Source organism: Hemiscyllium ocellatum, chromosome 11 (genome assembly GCF_020745735.1).
Source record: "Hemiscyllium ocellatum isolate sHemOce1 chromosome 11, sHemOce1.pat.X.cur, whole genome shotgun sequence".
Lineage (NCBI taxonomy): Eukaryota > Metazoa > Chordata > Chondrichthyes > Orectolobiformes > Hemiscylliidae > Hemiscyllium > Hemiscyllium ocellatum.
In genome coordinates, this window is record NC_083411.1 from 61,678,485 (window position 1) to 61,698,653 (window position 20,169).

The 20,169-nt window shown below is 40.8% G+C and overlaps 1 pseudogene; it reads left to right on the plus strand.

Moving 5' to 3' along the window:
* Positions 1-20,169, plus strand: part of LOC132820029 (sodium- and chloride-dependent neutral and basic amino acid transporter B(0+)-like) — a 41,740-nt pseudogene that overhangs the window by 1,019 nt on the left and 20,552 nt on the right.

Sequence of the window (20,169 nt, forward strand, 5' to 3'; positions counted from 1 at the left end):
CAGGCCAGTCTGCTGGTGTGCCAAGATTCCCACTCCAGCCACCGTCCTCCAATATGCCAGCACTGGCACCTTAAAGAGTCCATCACCTCCGTCTCCGATTGCTGGAGGAGCAGGGGAATGTCCTTGCTACCATCACTGCCACCTCCAATTACCGGAAGGCTGTCACCACTCCGTGTAAAGCCTGCTCTTGTTGCCTCTGACCAACCCACCAAAGAAACGAGAAATGAAAAGAAAAAAAAATCAAGAGAGAGCAGAAATTAAAAGATTTTTAAAACGTAGATGGAAGTGGATGAGCTCTAGATAAGAGTCTGCATGCAGCCCTGCTACACTGTCGCCATCTTGGAAAATTGAGGGTTTGCAGAGCAAAAATGACCCTGACGAGAGTTATGTCCAGGCCTCCCAGCAGCAGTCAGGATATGGGTCAGAAAATAAATCAGGAGGTAGAAAAGGCATGTAAAAAATGATGCACAATTGCAGTAATCATGGGAGTCTTCAATATACAACTGGACGAGGAAAATCAGGTTGGTAGGGGATCCAATAAAAAAGGGATTTGCAGAATGTCTACGAGGTGATTTGTTCGAGCAACTTGTGATAGAGCCCTCCAGGGGACAGGCAATTCTGGATTTGGTGCTGTGTAATGAGGTAAACTCGATTAAGGAGCTTAAGGTGAATGATCCATCGGGGGCAGTGGCCATAATATGATAAAATTCACCCTTCAGTTTGAAATGGAAGAGCAGGAATCTGGTGTAAGATCTTTACAATTGAGTCAATGCAACCAGAAAGCCATGAGGGAGGGGCTGACCTGAGTTGATTGGAAGGGGACCATAACAGGGAGGACGGTAGAGCAGCAATAGCAGGAGTTTCTGGAGGTAGTTTGAGGGGCAAAACAGAAATTCATCCCAAGGAAGAAGAAACATAGTAAAGGGAGGATGAGGCAACCACGGCAGACAAGGGAAGTCAGGAATAGCATCAAATCAAAAGGAAAAGCATCCAATGTGGTGAAAATTAGTGGGAAGTCTGGAAATTTGGAGGCAGTTAAAAACTAGCAGAGGATACTTACAAAAGCAATAAAGGGAAGAAGATGAAATCTGACGATAAGCAGATTGTAATATAAAAGAAGATTGCAAGAGTTGCTTTAGATGCATAAAAGGTCAGAAAGAGGTGAGAGTGGACATTGGACCATTAGAAAATGAGGCTGGGGAAGTAGTAATGGGGAACAAAGAAATGGTGAAGAAAGTGAATAGGGACTTTGCATCAGTCTTCACTGGTGGAAGGCACCATTAGTGTGCCAGGATGTCAAGAGTCAGGAGGCAGAGGTGAGTGTAGGGGCCATTCCTGTGGGGAAGGTGCTGGGGAAGCTGCAAGGTCTGTAGGTGAGTAATTCAGCTGGGTCAGATGGACTACACCCCAGAATCCTGAAGGTGATAGCTGAGGAGATTGTACAGGCATTGTTGGTGAACATTCAGGAATCACTGGAGTCAAGGAAGTTGCCAGACAACTGGAAAATGGTTAATGTAACATCCCTGTTTCGGAAGGTATGGAGGCAGAAGGGAGGAAACTATAAGCCGGTTAGTCTGACCTTGATCATTTATAAGATTTTACAGTCCATTATTAAGGATGAGATTGTGGAGGGTTTGGAAGTGCATGGTAAAGTAGGGCTGAGTTAGCACAGCTTCATCGAGGGTAGGTCATGTCTGACAAGTTTGTTAGAATTCTTTAAGGTGGTAATGAGCAGGTTAGACGAAGGAGAACCAATGGATGTGATCTATTTGAATTTCCAGAAGGCCTAAAATCAGGAGCCATGTATGAAGCTGCTAAATGGGATAAGAGCCGGTGGTGTTAGGGGCAAGGTCCTGACATGGTTAGATTAGTGTGGAAATAGGCCCTTTGGCCCAACAAGTCTACACTGACCCTCCAAACAGTAACCCATCCAGACATGGATAGAGGATTGGCTGACTGTCAGAGGGCAGAGATTAGGGATAAATCCACCAGTTCCACAAGGACTGTTGGGACCACAACATTATACATTAACAATCTGGACAAAGGGACTGGGGGCATCGTTGCTACGTTTGCAGTTGTCGCAAAGATTGGTAGAGGGACAGGAAGGGCTGAGGAAGTGGGAAGGCTGCAGAAGTACTTACAGTAGTGAGGAGAGTGGGCAAAGAAATGGCAGATGGAATACAGGATGGGAAATTGTGAGAGTTATGCAATTTGGTAAGAAGAATAGAAACAAAGACTATTTTCAAATTGGGGAAAGGCTTTGGAAAACCGAAACATAAAGGGTAGGAGTTTAGGATTCCCTTAAAGTTAACATGCAGGTTCAGTTGGCAGGTAGGAAGGCAAATACAGCGTTAACATTCATTTCAAGAGGGTTAGGATATAAGAGCAGAGATGTGCTACTGAGGTTCTATAAGGCTCTGGTCAGACGGCATTTGAAATATATGAAAATGTTTGGACCCCATGTCTCAGAGAGGATGTTCTGGCCTTGGAGGGTCCAGAGGAGGTTTACAAGAATGATCCCAGGGATGAAGGGATTGTCAAATGAGGAACAGTTAAACTCAAAGGAGCCGAGGAGGATTTACAGAATAATGACATTTACAGAATAATGAAATTTACAGAATAATGAATGGTCTGAATAGAGTAAACCTGGAGAAGATGTTTCCACTAGTAGGAGAGACTGGGACATGAGGGAACAACCTCTCAAGCTGAAGGGACAACTCATCAGAACTGAGATAAAGAGGAATGTCCACAGCCAGAGGGTGGTGACTCTGTGGAACTCATTGATGCAGCAGGTTGTGAGGCCAAGTCATTGAGTATACTCAAGACAGAGATAGATAGCTTCTTGGTGGTAAGGGGTGCAAGAGTTATGGGAGAACTCAAGAGAATGAGGTTCAAAAATATATCAGCCATGACTGAATGGCAGAGCAGACTCAGTGGGATGAATGGCCTAATTCTGCTCCTATATCTTATGACCTTATGGCCTAAGACTGGGCATGTGTGATTATCACCACTCACAATGATAATGGTGTCCTAAAGAATTAGTGAGAGGGCATATAAAGGTGAAGACAAGGAGCATCATTCTTGTAATCTAGACAAAGAACTATAACATAATTAACATTTCCTGTTTAATACAAAAAGCCTTTGAAATCTTTACTGTTGGACACTGAATGTTGAAGCAGCCAACATAATCGATTAAACAAAACCGATATTTCCCCAAAGGTGTGGTCAGCCACGCAGTCTCCCTGTTCTGTCCTGTGCTCACTGAAAGAAAATCCAATTTGGTTGAATGACCAGCCAAATGCATGTCAAATACATTATTTTAAATCAATAATTCACAAACCAGACTCCCCTGTTCTTTCTTCTGTTTTCAGGTGTGGGGATTGCTATGATGCTTCTGATTACAATGTCCAACATTTCGTACAACTGCATCGTTGGCTACAGTCTATACTACCTGTTTGCTTCCTTCCAATCACCCCTACCATGGGCAGACTGCTTCAGTTGGTGGGGAGCAGATGAAACATGCAGCAGGACCCCCAAAGGTACAGTGTTAGCTTCTACTGGGGAAAGTGTACACACTGACTGTTCATTGTTCATTCTGTCAGTCTGAGTGAGGGAGAGAGATGAACAATAGTTTCAGTGACCATCCTCATTGTGGCCATACAGCAGAAAGACTCGGATAGAAAGCAGCAGCAGGAATCATGGCACTGAGTCACTGGAATAGCAGGACAGTCAGTCAGAAATAAATAGTGAAACATCAGAATTTAACAGTCTTTCACATGTCTCACGTTTACTTTCACCTTGTCAATAAGTCTGTGTTGTGTTCTTTCTGACTGCGTTCATTGTTTGTATCTCTCTCCATCCCTGTATTGTGTCTCACACTGACTCCCTTCTCTGTCTATTACTGTGTTTTTTGCAGCTATCATTTTCTTAACTTATTCTCTTTCTCTGAGTTTTTCCAAATATCGATCATCTCACATATATTTCTTACACAGTCTGACTCTAAGACACACAGAGTTTTTGTTGCAATTATTTAAATGTCTCATCTCTTTAATTTCATCTCATCTTCCACAATAACACTATTTAACTCAGGATGTCTCATGTCACTATCAAAGGTTCATGTTGTGTGAATTGACAAGACTTAATGTGAAATCTTGATGTGAGTCAAGTTGAAATTTCTGAAACAGAGGACAAAATACTTCAGCTTTGAAAAAATCTACTTTTAAATAAACTGGGATTGTGGGTGTTCCCCTGACCATACTGTACAGACTGGGGCTGTGGGTGATCCTGGACATCAACTACAGTCTGCACAATATGGTGATAAATCACCCACAGTCCCAGTCTGTACAATACAGATAGGGTCACCCACAGTCCCAGTCTGTACAATACTGTCAGGGATCACCTCAGTCCCAGAGTACAATACAGTCAGGGATCACCCACAGGCCAGTCTGTACAATACAGTCAGGGATCACCCACAGTCCCAGTCTGTACAATACTGTCAGGGATCATCCACAGTGCCAGTCTGTACAATACAGTCAGGATCACCCACAGTCCCAGTCTGTACAATACAGTCAGGGATCACCCACAGTCCCAGTCTGTACAATACAGTCAGGGATCACCCACAGTCCCAGTCTGTACAATACTGTCAGGGATACATCTACAGTCCAGCTTGTACAATACAGTCAGAGATCACCAAGTCCCAGTCTGTACAATACAGTCAGGGATACACCCACAGTCCCAGTCTGTACAATACAGTCAGGGATCACCCACAGTCCCAGTCTGTACAATACAGTCAGGGATCACCCCAGTCCCAGTCTGTACAATACATCAGGGATCACCCACAGTCCCAGCCTGTATAATACAGTCAGGGATACCCCACAGTCCCAGTCTGTACAATACAGTCAGGGATCACCCACAGTCCCAGTCTGTACAATACAGTCAGGGATCACCCACAGTCCCAGTCTGTACAATACTGTCAAGGATCAATCACAATACCAGCCTGTACAATAAAGTCAGGGATCACCCACAGTCCCAGTCTGTACAATACAGTCAGGATCACTCACAGTCCAGTCTGTACAATACAGTCAGGAACACCCACAGTCCAGAGTACAATACTGTCAGGTCATCCACAGTGCCAGTCTGTACAATACAGTCAGGGATCACCACAGTCCCAGTCTGTACAATACAGTCAGGGATCACCCACAGTCCCAGTCTGTACAATACAGTCAGGGATCATCCACAGTCCAGTCTGTACAATACAGCAGGTTCACCCACAGTCAAGTCTGTACAATACAGTCAGGGATCACCACAGTCCCAGTCTGTACAATACAGTCAGATCATCCACAGTCCCAGTCTGTACAATACAGTCAGGGATCACCCACAGTCCAGTCTGTACAATACAGTCAGGGATCACCACAGTCCCAGTCTGTACAATACAGTCAGGGATCACCCACAGTCCCAGAGTGTACAATACAGTCAGGGATCACCCACAGTCCCAGTCTGTACAATACAGTCAGGGATCACCACAGTCCAGTCTGACAATCAGTCAGGGATCACCAGTCCCATCTGTACAATACAGTCAGGGATCACCCACAGTCCCAGTGTACAATACAGTCAGGGATCACCACAGTCCCAGTCTGTACAATACAGTCAGGGATCACCCACAGTCCCAGTCTGTACAATACAGTCAGGGATCATCCACAGTCCCAGTCTGTACAATACAGTCAGGGATCACCACAGTCCAGAGTGTACAATACTCAGGATACACCCACAGTCCCAGTCTGTACAATACTGTCAGGGATCACCGACAGTCCCAGAGTGTACAATGCAGTCAGGGATCATCCACAGTCCTGTATTTTTGCATTGAAGAGCTTCATATCTTTATTCCAAAAAAAACTCTCGAAATTTTAGGACATTTCCATTATCCAATATTCCAGAAGAATAGAACTCAGTTTTTCTCTGCCTCAGACGAAGTGATGGAAGCTGGTACAATTAAAACATTTAAAAGTTAGCTGGATGTGTATATGAATGTGAAGGGTTGAGATGGATACGGGCCAAATGTTGGCAAATCGGACTAGATTAATTTCGGATATGTTTTTAGCATGGACATTGGACTGAAAGGTCTGTTCCTGTGCTGTACATCTCTCTGACTCGATGACTCTTGATGTTATTTGTTCATTTAGTATTTCAAAATCCGTGACGAAGTCATCTTTTTAGTTTTTAATTTATAAAGAATAGAATCATTGTCTGTCTAATACCATACAGTTAGGGACATCTATCAACACCCAGAAGACATGGATTTCCATTATACACATATATACAACGAATTCAGAATGTGATGAAGTCCTTATCTCCATAGGCTAGGACTCATTCAAGTAGCGATCGATTTCTACATCTTCTACTTCAGAATTTGGAATGTTACATCTTGCCAAAAATAATTCAGATATGAAGAAGTTATTTTTGAGCTAAAATTACAATGTAATTTTTGAAAACAGTTGTTTCATCTTATCCTTGAGATTTATGTTATTTGAAATTTCATTTTTACATTGCTAGTTTCTGAAAGTGAATTGATAAGAGTACATTCAACAATGTGGTTCATCTGGGCTCAGAGTAATTATGGATGTCCGTAAGATCATAAGACCATAAGATATAGGAGCAGAATTAAGCCAATTGTCCCATCAGGTATGCTCCACTATTCGATCATCACTGATATGTTTCTCAAACTCATTCTTCTGCCTTCTCCCTGTAATGCTTGATCACCTTACCAATTAAGAACTATTTTATCTCTGCCTTAAATTCACCCAATGACTTGGCCTCCACAGCCCTCTGTAGCAATGAGTTCCATAGATTCATCACTCTCTGGCTGAAGAAATTTCTCCTCACCTCAGTTCAAAAGGGTTATCCCTCCACTCTGAGACTGTGCCCTAGGATCCTGGCCTCTCCTATGCATGGAAACAACTTCTCACATCTACTCTATCCAGGCCTGTCAGTATTCTTAAAATTTCACTGAGATACACCCTCAAGGAAAGACACAGAGTCCTCAACTGCTCATCATGTGATAAGCCCTTCATCCCCAGGATCATTCTTGTAAACCTCCTCTGAATCTCTTCCAATGCCAGCACATCCTTCCTTAGATACAGGGCACAAAACTGCTCACAATATTCCAAATGAGGCCTGACCAAAGCTTTACACAGACTCTACAGTACATCCCTGTTCTTGAGTTCTAGCTCTCTTGAAGTGAGTTGCATTTGCCTTCATAACTGCCAATGAAACTTGCATGTTAACCTTAAGGGAATCCTGAACCAAGACTCTCAAGACCATGTGTACTTCAGATTTCTGAAGCCTTTCCCCATTAGAAAATAGTCTATGCTTCTATTCTTCCTACCAAAGTGCACTTCCTCACACTTTTCCACATTGTATTCCATCTGCCACTTCTTTGCCCACTCTCTTAATCTCTGTAAGCCTTCTATAACCTCCTCACTTCCTCACCACTACCTGTCCCTTCACTTAGCTTGTCTCATCTGCAAACTTAGCAACAATGCCCTTAGCTCCTTCATCCAGATTGTTAATGTATAATGTGAAGGTCCCAACACTGATACCTGCAGAACTCCACTAGTCACCGGCTGCAATACCCAAAAAAGCCCCTTTATCACCACTCTCTATCTTCTGCCAGGCAGCCAATCCTCTATCCATGCCAGTACTATGCCCCAAATGCCATGTGCTCTTATCTTATTTAACAGCATCCTGCTTCAGTCACCAATCAGCTGAAAGGCTTTTTAAAATAAATGCATTCTTTTTGTGTGTAACCAAAGCTAGAGAAGGAGATCTTCTTTATGAAAATCCTCCACCTCACTAAGAAAGCTTCAGTACAATCAATAATTAACAATCTGCTCTGAAAACCCTGCACATGGCTTCACAGCTGTGACACCCTGCCCCCAACTTCCTCTGGAAATGTGATATCACCCCCAGTTCTCTGCCGATATGAAACTTGTCCCCACCCTCCCATTCACTGTTACCATTGGACTCCATCCCCCTCCACCAATGTTGTTGCTACTGGAACCGACCAACAAGACTGCTCCCTTCCCCCCAAAAATTCTCCTATCATCCTCAAGTTACCCTCAACACTGGACTATTTAGCAAACTCCATTGGTATCCTGCACCATGGCATCTACCCACTTGGCACCCTACACCTCCTCAGCTGGCACCTTATCCACCTGGCAACCTGTCACCCTGCTCCTATCCACATGGAATTTTACATAGCTCTCGATTTGCATATCTGCACCCTACCTACATGCACCCTATTTAGCTGGCACCCTTTTCCTATCAGTTTAGCACCTTCCCTTCCCTGCACCCTAACACACATTTATGTTATGAACTTCCTGTTTGACAGCAGCTGTCAGGAACATTAAAATGTGAGAAGACAGCAGTTGTGAAAAGGGGTTTTGCTTTCCCCTGGCAGGCTCTGTGCTGTGAAAGCACTGTCAGATTGAAAATGTGGCTCCCCATTTCTGAGAGAGCCCTGAGTTGAATCTACCGCTCAGAACTGTGGAGCTCCATTCATTCATTTTGTAAAACAAGGAGTGGTGTAGCAAGGTATGTGAGACTCTCCTTCCCTGGATAATCCAGCCCATTATAATCCTTAAAGTCTTCTCCAATAACTACTAGTGAATACTTTTGAAGTAACTTTTTATATACAGTACCATTTTAATTTGGTTTTCTAATTACTTTTATGCAGACTTTTATCCAACAAGAGATTAAGCAGATTGAGCACCAGAGCAGGACTGTGCTGAGAGTGAGTGCACGGACTGTACCTCTGTGTTCTGATCTATGCATAACCTTACCCATGTAATCAAAAGGATTAACTAATTCAGTCAGAGTGAAACAGTGACCCTGGTTATATTGAAATGGAATGCAAAATTGATGTATAATACTGAAACATATTTTCCAGAGACTCTCTGCAATCTCACTCTGACTGATGGATATTTTGAAATCGTTAATATAACACAGCTGCAGGAAAACAATGGATCTTGTCCAAATGGATCAGAAATCTCCAATCCTCACCAGGGCCCGAGTGAGCAATACTGGGAGTAAGTACCTTGCTGCAGATAGCTGCACCAATAACCTACACAGCTGGGCCAGTAACTCCTCTTGGGTTGGTTAGTTTGTTTATATGTGTTTAATGAGAGAGAAGCTGTTTCATTTTGATTGAGGTATTATTTACATTGCACACTTGTTACAAAATGGCATCATGGAAAGGAAACTTTTACTATTTAATATTCCTCTGGTTTCTAAGCATTGTAACTTTGACAATATTTATAAAGCAAAACACTTTTCTTTGTTTTCTTGCTCTTCAAGGATAATATTCATGACCAGAATTCTTAAACATGAAATGGTTAGAATCATGTGTGACTGATGTTCATTTCTCTGCTTTTAATTGTAATAAGTTATTATTTTAACACACAGTCCTGGGACTGGATTTAGATTAACTGTCTGGAGGTAGATACCATGTGTAGGAAGATGAAGGAGCTGAATTCATTGGAAGACATAGTGACTAAACCAGATAGGTTTCACAGTGCATTGTGAAGCAGTCAGTGAAACATTGTCAGAAACTCTTTCACATCAAATCAGTCTGCAGGGAATCTCATCAACTTGTTTGAACAAAGCTTTACATTGAAAAATATCAATACACACGAGGAAAAAAATGTCATACAGAATATCAAACTTCACATTTATTTCTGAGTGCAAGAATCAAAGCTTCTATAAATCAAAAATTAATTTAGATATTACACAACTCTGTTTGTTAAATACATTGATGCACTATGTCTAAAAACATCTGTGTGTAATGAAGAGTGTCCTAACTTACTACATGTTTTTGTTCTTATTTTCTGTAGTAAAGCAGTTTTACGCCGTTCCAGTTCAATGGATGAGACTGGGGAGGTAATCTGGTATTTAGCCCTCTGTCTGCTTCTTGCCTGGCTAATTTGGGGCAGCATTATCAAAAGGAATCAAATCTTCAGGAAAGGTAAATGATTGGTGATAAATAGAGTTAAAACTCGTGACAAAGTAACAGTAAAGCTAGAAACGATAAATAATTTGTGAAGTGTCTGGTTTATCTCCCAGGTGATGTTAACAGTGTCTCTATGGGAAATGGGAGATTCATAATTCATCAACACTTCAGGCCTGAGGGAGATCTGAAGAACGTTCTCCTGAGGGAAAGAACAGCAACTTCCCCAAACCCCTGCAATGTGTCCCTCATTCTAAGGGTTCACTCACTGACACTGGAATTCTGGGTGAATTTCCAATTGCTGTGGAAGGCTGAGGAAGGATTGGGGGTTGGGGGGAGTGGGGGAGGGGGGTGTGGTGGCGGTGATGGGGAAGGATAGGATCAGGGTTTTATTTGAGTGAAATGAGATTTGTCTGGACATGAGAATGGGACTGAGACCTGAGGAACAATCATTAGGTGAAAACAATAAAATGCTGGTAATGCTCAACAGCTTGTGAAGCACCTGTCAAGACAAACCGAGCTAATCTTTCACTTCCATGGACTTTCATCTGACCGAGAAAATAAATAACAGTTTAAGAGGTTTCTTAAGACATGGACATGGGGAATATGGTTCGGTGAGTAAAAGGAAGATTCTGTGATAGGTTGGAGGACAACAGAGGTTAACTAACAAAGCTCTGACCTTCATCCCCGTTGTATTGTTGGATAGGTTCCAAACCAAAGAGCATATGTAATTTTAAGGCTGTTAGAAGAATCACAACATGTGACATTCCAGTGTAATGTGCCTTTAGTAGTTATTAATGTTGAAGGAATATGTTGTAACAGCTGTGTGGGTGGAATCTGTTAGTGACATGAGCAGCCTGTGCTAAGGTGAGATTTAATGCAGAATCAGGTGAGAAATCTCATAAGGTCCAACTTGACGTCAGGAACAACTTGCTGTGTCTTTTATGTACCTACCCAGTGAGGAGGTGAGCTTCTTGGGTAAGAATTACCTTTAACTGATTCTTTTCATTGTGTAATTTCTGTTATTATGTCTGAAGACCTGTGTCCCCTTAAGAAGGGTTCGAGATCGGTCAAAGGAATCGACAAATGCGGTCTATTCAAAAAACAAGGGTCATTAGTTGATTCAGTTAAGGTACCTTGATGCAATTCTATCCAGCAACACAGAGATTGAAGCTTCTGTGTTCTGGGGAAAAGTTGCGCAATTACATTTGAAAATTACACATTATTTACGTGTTTTTAAAGAAATAGTACAGTCTTAATTACAAGAAAGACCAATCACATATGATTTACAGCGAATTAATCTAATGATATTTTCTGGGAAAGGGTTCTTAACTACAAAAAAATGTCCAATCAATTGTAATATGGTGATATGATTGAAGACAGGCTAATCCAATGGTATTTCCTTTAAGAAGGATATCTAATTTACGTAAATTGTCATGCCATGTATTAGTTCAACGTTTGTTCAAATGGTCAATTAATGTATCAGTGTTTATCTTATGAAAACTCTATTGTCCTCATCTTTCAACTGCAAGTTAATTCTGCAAATCAGCAGTATGTTCAGCAGTATGATTCACAGGCCATTTTATAGTATTCTTTTAAATCGAGAAACCATTTTGTTGTAATAAAAATCTTCATATTTTGTTGCCTAAATTCAAATTTTAGATCCTCATGTCTATAGGTTTAGCAGTGTTTAAATAAGCACATTATAACAAGGTATCACAAAACAAAGTCTCAACATGCAAACCCTGTGAACTAGATGAAAACGCAATCCTTGCGTACATCTTCCATGTTACTATTCCTCTTCAGTTTGTCATCTGTTCCCTTCGATGCATTGATGAGAATCCATTTAATTTGCCATTTGGTTGGATAATATTGTCTTTATTCCAAGGTGAATGATGTATAAAAGTAGGCAAAACTTGCTACAAAGGTACAGCAGCTACTGTTTTGGTCTCCTTAGTTAGGGGGTATATTTGTATTGGAGAAAGTTCAGTGAACCTTTGTATTAATTCTTTTGAAAATATAAGTTTGAGCCTGTACTCACAGGAATTTAGGAGACCGAGAAATGATCTTCAAAGATTTCGAATGGTCTTAGAAAGCTTGACCTTCTCAGAGAATCTCGAACAGGGAGCACAGTTACAAAATAAGGTTCTCCAAATGAGGTAGAGATGAAGTGGAATTTTTAATCTTTCAATACTCTTCCTCCGAAAGCAGTAGAGGTCAGATCATTGAATATATGCAAGGCAGAGTTTGACAAATTGTTGATGTACAAGAGAGTCAAAGGTTCTGGAGAGGGCAAGTGTCAGGGTGATCAGGCAGAATCTTATTGCATGGTGGGGCCACATGGCCTTGTACTGCTTCAAGGTTTTATTTTCTTCTGTTGTACCAGTAATACAGGAAAATCTAACAAGGTGCTCTCCATGCTCAGGTGGTTTATTTCACTGCGACATTCCCTTACGTGGTTCTGACCATACTCCTGATCCGAGGGGTTACCCTGGAGGGAGCTTCTAAAGGAATTGAATTCTACATCGGAAGCCAGTCAGACTTCTCCAGACTGGCTGATGCTGAGGTAAATACAGCAATATGAATGATTGAGTCTCATTAGTATTTTTAGTTGAATCGATTCGTGCCTCAGCACATTTACTTTGTTAGCTTGTCATCATTGATTTAAACTGAAAATGTGTTGCTGGGAAAGCGCAGCAGGTCAGGCAGCATCCAAGGAGCAGGAGAATCGACATTCCTGAAGAAGGGCTCATGCCCGAATCGTCATTCTCCTGCTCGTTGGATGCTGCCTGACCTGCTGCACTTTTCCAGCAACACATTTTCAGCTCTGATCTGCAGCATCTGCAGTCCTCACTTTCATCATTGATTTAAAATCAGTGTATTGCTTTTGAGTCCTTAATTCAATTCTTGGAAATTTTTAACAAAGCTTGTGATGAATTCAAAGAGTCAGTTTAAGGTCTATATCATCCTGCCATTAACAGGAAAGAAGGTCAGGGCATCAGCTATGATGGACGAGAGGATCGAAATTGATGAGGAATTATGATAGGGATTGGGATGCAATAGAATTCTTCCTTCATGCCTCCTCCTTTCTGAAATCTTGGAAATGATTCAGGAGTTTCAGGTGAAATACCTCATTGACCTACAAAGCAAATACTGACCCACATTTTGCTGTATCAGGGCAATAGAAAGAGCCACTCTTGATGAGCCTTGTCCTTATCCATTCTATGTCAATGATATTTGGTGCTGCAAGTACCTGGAAGTGGGAGATGGAAATGAAAGATATTGTCTATATCTGAAATCTACATTGGAGTGAACATTGGAAAGCAACTGATTATATCTTGAACCAGTCAGATTATCGTACTTGGAATATAACAATGCAAGGACTGAGACAGAAAAGGAAGTGTAAGTTTGAGTGGGTGACTTCCAAGCTGTGATTCCATTCTTCCAGTAGGTAGTTTAAGTGCCAGAAATTGTGACTGGCAGTAAGTAAATGCTTGGCATGTCATTAAAAGGCTATTTCAATGTCATGTTTCTTGAAACAAATCTCCGAGGTGATTCAGTCAACAGCATAAGGACAGAAACATCATGGAGCCCAGTGAATGCAAATAGGCAGACTAGGCAATACCACATTTGTGAAGCTGACAGTGTCCTCATGCATACTGGATAATGATGGCTGGAATTTTGTATTCAGTCCAAAGATACAGCAGTCTTTGTGAATAGACAATGGTGAACACTATTTATTGCTTAATTTTTCTGACAGGAATTGGATTTTGATTTCCATTTAAATCATTTAACCATTGTTTACATAATCCTAGAAATTACAGTGTAATTTTACTGGTTCCTGTTGATATTAAGCTACTGTGATATTATTACAATATGAAAGTGATCATTATTTATGGTAAAAGGTGTTCTTTGTTGTTACTTTCACGAAAAGAATGGAATTAACTATGGTCAGTACAATACTGCAAGTGAGTCAGTCACTGAAAACCATGGCTGGTGAAAGAGTATACAGTCACGTCTTCGATAGTGCAATAGTCACGTTCCGTGTGACCCTGCGCTATGCAAGAATCACGCAATACAAGGAGCACTTACAGTGTTGCCGATGTAATCATGTTCTAGCCAACATACTTTTTGAATTTTTGCACTTTAGAAAAGCGTCCCCAATCGTCAATCACGGTACAGGTAATTTGTGTTAATGAAACGTTCATTATACCAGAAAGACCTGTGTCAGATATCCCAGAGGAAATTTAACTGTAAATAATCGACTGTAGTGATGACTGTTCTGTTTAAGAAGAGTTACTGTTGACCAGAGGGAGCTACTTTGCTCAGTTCACCATGGATTAACCACACGAGTTCTCATTATCTTCACATTAATGTCGTTTATCTGTTGTACATGTTTGTGTTTCATTTCCCTCCAGACATCTATTCTATTTTGTATTTACCAGGTCTGGAAAGATGCTGCGACTCAAATTTTCTTTTCTATCTCAGTGGGTTGGGGCACTTTAGTAGCATTGTCGTCTTACAACAAGTTCCACAATAACTGCTACAGAGATACCATCATTGTCTGTGTTGTTAATTGTGCTACAAGTGTGTTTGCTGGATTTGTCATCTTCTCCATCCTGGGACACATGGCTCACATACAAGATAAGCCCGTTTCAGAGGTTGCCCAGTCAGGTAAACTAGAGCTGTTAAAATTGTCAAGGGTCAGACAGCTTTAATGTTCTCTCTGAAGTGATTCAACCCAACATTCCAGTGATTCCAGTGTCCAGACACAATAATCAATCCTCAGATCCAAACTGATAGCCAGGCTCTGAAGACACATTGCCATGATGTTTGGTTTATACTGGACAGGGATTGGAGCTGAATAATGCAATGGTATGCCCGGGGTGAACCCTAGCTCTTAAAAGTGAGCTTTTGAAATAATCACAGAATAGTAAATTTCAAAAGCACTCAGTTAACATTATAATCCGCTGTAAGATTTGCTATTTACCTTAGAATTACATTTCATATGAGCCACATTTTATATTTAAGAAGTAAATTTTGAATGAATTCCATAATATTGTGCTTTTAGGTGAATCAGAGACAGTTTTTATTTATTGACGATTAGTTACTGATCATATTATGTGCTCAAATATTCAATTTGACAGTGGTACATTTTAAAAAATGTTTAATATGAAGAGCAAGAAACATGGAAATGTTCTGTGCTAAGCCACTTGTATCGGTTGATGATGCTGTGATAAGTAATTAATGACCAGGTAAAGTTACAATAAAACACAGTTCACACATTCTGATTACTCCAATAGTCTGAGCACTGAGTGGTTTGACAGCCTGAACTGAGGCAGGAACATAGGAACAGGGTAGGCCACTCAGTCTGAGTAGTTTGCCTCACTACTCCATGTAATAATGAAGGATCAAACATTTCAATGTTTTTTACTCATTCCATTCCCTGACCTTGTACACCACTGAGAATCAGAAATATAATAATCTCAATCTTAAATCTACTCAAATCTTGACCTCCACAGCCCTCTGTGCTGGACAATTCCAATGTTTCACAACACTCTGAATAAACTAATTTCTTGTCAGCTTGGCCCTCAGTGGCATCCCCCTTAGTTTTAAATTATGGCCGCTGGTTTTAGATTCTGCAGACAGAGGAAATATCTTACCTGCAGCTACTCTGTTGTTCTCTTTAACTACGTTGTAAGTTTCATTCTACGAAACTCTAGAGAGTAAGGCCCAGTTTTCCCAATCTTTCTTCATCGGACAGTTCTACCATTCCAGGAGCAAGTCTGCTGAACATTTGTTGCACTCCCTCTATGCAATGACATCTTTCCTGAGAAAAAAATGACCAAACTGTGCACAGTTTCCAGGTGTGGCCTAACCAAGCTGCTATACAACTGAAACAAGACTTCACTATCCCTGTACTCAAATCCTCTTGCAATAAAGGATGACATTCCATGAGGCTTCCTAATAGCTTGCTGCACACACATGTTAAACCCAGTGACTTAGCACCAAGGAGACTGAGGTCTCTTTGTACAACTACACTTTACAATCCCCAACCATTTAAGAAACACTCTAAATTATCCGTTCAATTATTTCTCCCCATTCCCTACTCTCCAACATTATTCCCTGTTTTAAAATGCCAGTTTCACCAATATATTAGAGAGATTCTTTTTTTGCTTAGATTGCAAATGTCACTCTGAACTCAGTGTTCACTGCTTCTAAATATTATAATTTCTGAATTGAAAGTGATTAGTATTACAAATATATAATAACTAATGTTTTTTATTGTAAACACATATCCGCACAACTTTGGTGACATGAATAGTTTTGCAAATGTTGGCTAATATTGGCAACTGTAATAAATTAAATGAAATGAATGTCAACAACAAGTTAATAGCAACATTCATTGTGTCATTTCAATTCTATTCACTGTTCAGGTTTCGGTTTGGTCTTCATTGCCTACCCAGAGGCCCTTGCACAGTTACCGTGGGCACCATTATGGTCTGTTTCATTTTTCTTCATGCTGCTCACTCTGGGAGTTGACACACAGTTTGCAGGTTTAGGTAAAAATGGCATTGCATCACTTAAAAAAATCATTTCTTTTGAAGAAATTATGACAGTGTTGGGCAAAAAAGTGCTGTTGGTGATGTTAGTGGACAAACGCACAACATTTCTTTGTAGCAATTGTTCCCTTATTGTCTGAAAGAAGAATGCAGCTCTTAGTCTTAAATGATTAGCACCTGCATCAAAATGAAAAGTTCATCAAAACAATTTGCACTAACAGCGATGGTGAGGGAAGGCATCATAGAAGATCAAAATGTGAGTTGGAGTAAATGAGAGAGATGAGGTTCAGTGTTATTAGTAAGTAAGAACGGAGAGTGTATGAGCAAATATTAAAAGAGAAAGACAAACCAGTAGAACTTATTAGCGAAAGCATGCAGCATTCAGAGTTAAGTTGATGAGCTGACAACACAAATAGAGACCAGTCACACCACCTGGTGAAGATTATTGAAATGTGGTTGCAGGAAGATCAGTACTGGGAGTGAAATGTCCTAGGGTAATGAGTATTCCAAAGGGATAGGCAAGTAGGAATAGGAGGTGGAGCTGTTTTATTGGTTAAGGGAGATATCAAGGTGCATTAAGAAAAGATATTGGCACTACGAACCAAGATGTTGAATCAATCTGAGTGGAAATAAAAGACAAGGGAAGAAACCCCTTGGTAGGAATAATTTACAGATTCTCAAACAGTACTTCCAAAGTAGGGCTTAGTATAAATGAGGCAGTAATGAGGGCTTATGAGCCAGCCACAACAGAAATTATGGGTGATTTGTACATAGATATTGATTGGATTCATCAACTTGGCAAGGGTAGTATTGAAGGAAGATTCATAGAGTGTCTGAGGGATTCTTTCTGATGGCAACGTGTCATGGAACCAACTGGCTGCTTCACATTTGGTATTGTGTAATGAGGAAGGATTGGTAAATGATCATGTAGTTAAGGATCATCTTGGAAGGTGTGATCACAACCTTCTATAGTTTCAAATTCAGATGGCAAGAGTGAAGACAGAGTCATATACAGGAGTTTTAATGTTGGCCAAAAGTCATTATACAGGCCTGAGAAAGCAGTTGGCCCTGGGGGACTGAGGAAAAATATTAAAGGAGCAGGACATTTGAAAAATGGTGGCAAATGCTCAATGAGTTACTAAATACCTGTCAATTAAAGTATATTCCTGAGAGGAAAAGGAATTATAGAAAGGTAAAAGATAATCCATGGCTTAACAAGGAGGTCGAGGATAACATAAAGACAAAAACTAGGGCATATCATACTGCAAATGTTTGAGACACTCTGGAGAATCAGGAGATCAATAAAAGGAAACTAGCAAAAACCATAAGCTCTGACACCAAAAGCTTCTATAAGTATATAAAAAGGAAGAGAGTAGTGAAAGTAAATGGTGGCCCTTTAGAGGGTGGAAATGGTGAGGTAATTATGGGAAACTCAGAAATGGCAGAGGCACTAAACCAGTATTTTGTGTCTTTTTGCAGTGGAAGATTATAATTTCTTCCCAAAATCTGCAGTTACTATAGAGGAACTCGGTGAAATTACTAGGGAAAAGGTATTAAGTAAACTGATGGGATTAAAGGCAGATTAGTCCCCAGGACCTGATGGCCTGCACCCTAAGGCAGCAGAGATAGTGGATATATTAGTTACTACATTCCAAAATTTCCTCGATTCTGGAAAGGTGCCAGTGATTTGGAAACACTTTAATGTGAAGCCTGTATTTGAAAAAAGAAATAGGCAAATCATGGAAAATTGTAGATCAATTAGTTTGACCTCGGTCATGAGGAAGTTGCTGGAGTCAATAATAAGGGAGAGAACTGACCACTTGGAACAACAAAGCTCAATTCCCCAGTGGCAGCATGGTTTCATACAGGACAAGTTGAACTTGACAAAATTGTTGGAATTTTGAGGATGTAACTATCAAGTTGGATAATGGGGACACAGTGGATGTGTTATATCTAGACCTCCAGAAGACATTGATAAGGTGCTGCATTAAGACTGATACAAAAGGTTAGACCGGAGGGTGTTTGGGGTAGAGTATTGGTTCGGATAGAGGATTGGTTGACTGACAGAAAGCAGAGGGGTGGGATAAATGGGTCCTTCTGGCGAACTGTAACTATTGGGGTAGCACAGGGTTCAATCCTCTGACATCAATTGTTGACAATCTATATCAATGAGCTGCCGGGAGGGACAGAATGTAACAAAACAAAATCACAGCTAGAGAATGAACTAGAATCTGGCAGATGGAATTTAACGTGGATAGGTACGAGGTTACATATTTTGGCAAGAATAATGAAAGAGCAAATTATTAATTAAATCAGAAGCAGATTCAAAGTGCCTCAGTGTAGAGGGATCTGGGTGTCCTTGTGTATGAATCACAGAAAGTGGGGATGTAGGGGCTGCATATAATAAGAAAGGCAAGTGGAATCTTGGCATTTATTGCAAAAGAACTGGTTTATAAAAGTAATGTTGTCACAATTGTATGAGATGATGTTGAGACCATACTTGGAGTATTGTATCCAGTTCTGGTTTCTTTACTTGAGGAAGGATGTGGTGGCATTAAAAGCAGTTCCGAGGAGGTTCTCCAGGTTGATTCAAGGATGAAAGGGCTGTCATATGAGGAACAATTGAATACGTTGGACTTGTACTCGCTGGAGATCAGAAGAATGAGGGATGATCTGATTGACACACATAAAATGCTCAAGGGGATTGATAAGGTAGATGTGGAACAGATATTCCTCCTTGTCGGACAGTCTTGAACAAGAGGTCATAGATATAGCCTGAGAGGAAGTAGGTTCAAAACTGGGGTGAGGAGAAACTATTTCTCTGACAGGGTTGTGAATCTGTGGATCTCACTGCCCCAGAGTGCAGAAGAGGCAGAATCAATCAACAAATTCAAGAAAGAAATAGATATGTTTTGATGAAAAATGGGACAAAGGGCTGTGGGAAACAGGCAGGAATTGCGACCACAATAAGAACAGCCATGAATGTGACAAATGGTAGAGTGGGTTTGAAGGGCTGAATTGTCCACTCGCTCCTAATTTCTATGTTCCTCTGCCCAATAGCTATTGTGGTGATTTTCAATCTCAGATGTTAATGTTCTATATCTTTTCTTTGCTCTCATGCCTAGAATTTATCTTTTCGTTGAGACAGATCTTGCTGTTCAAGAGATGGGGATTTTTATTTACCTGCCTTACAGGGAGCAGGATGGTCAGCAAACTTATTCACTCATGTTGAAACTCACTCATGTTGAAACTCACTCATGTTGAAACACCCTACGTGATATTTGAGGATAACGATGATGCAGTTTTCCTCTGCATCAGAGCAACAGGAAAAATACAACTGGGGGAAAAATACATATCTCAGAGCCAGAAAATGGATGCAGAAACCTTTTACTCCAGGGCTTTGGTGTGTCCAGTGGTGTTTTGTCCTGTCATTGTGCAAGTTATTAATTAATGTCTTCATTTGACATTTTCTTCCATTAGAAACAGTTATGACAGCCCTGCAAGACCAGTTCCCTACATTGGTCCAATCAAAGCGCCTTCTTCTGACAGCTGGTGTTTGTTCGTTATTTTATCTGCTTGGCCTTCTATGTGTGACACAGGTAGGTT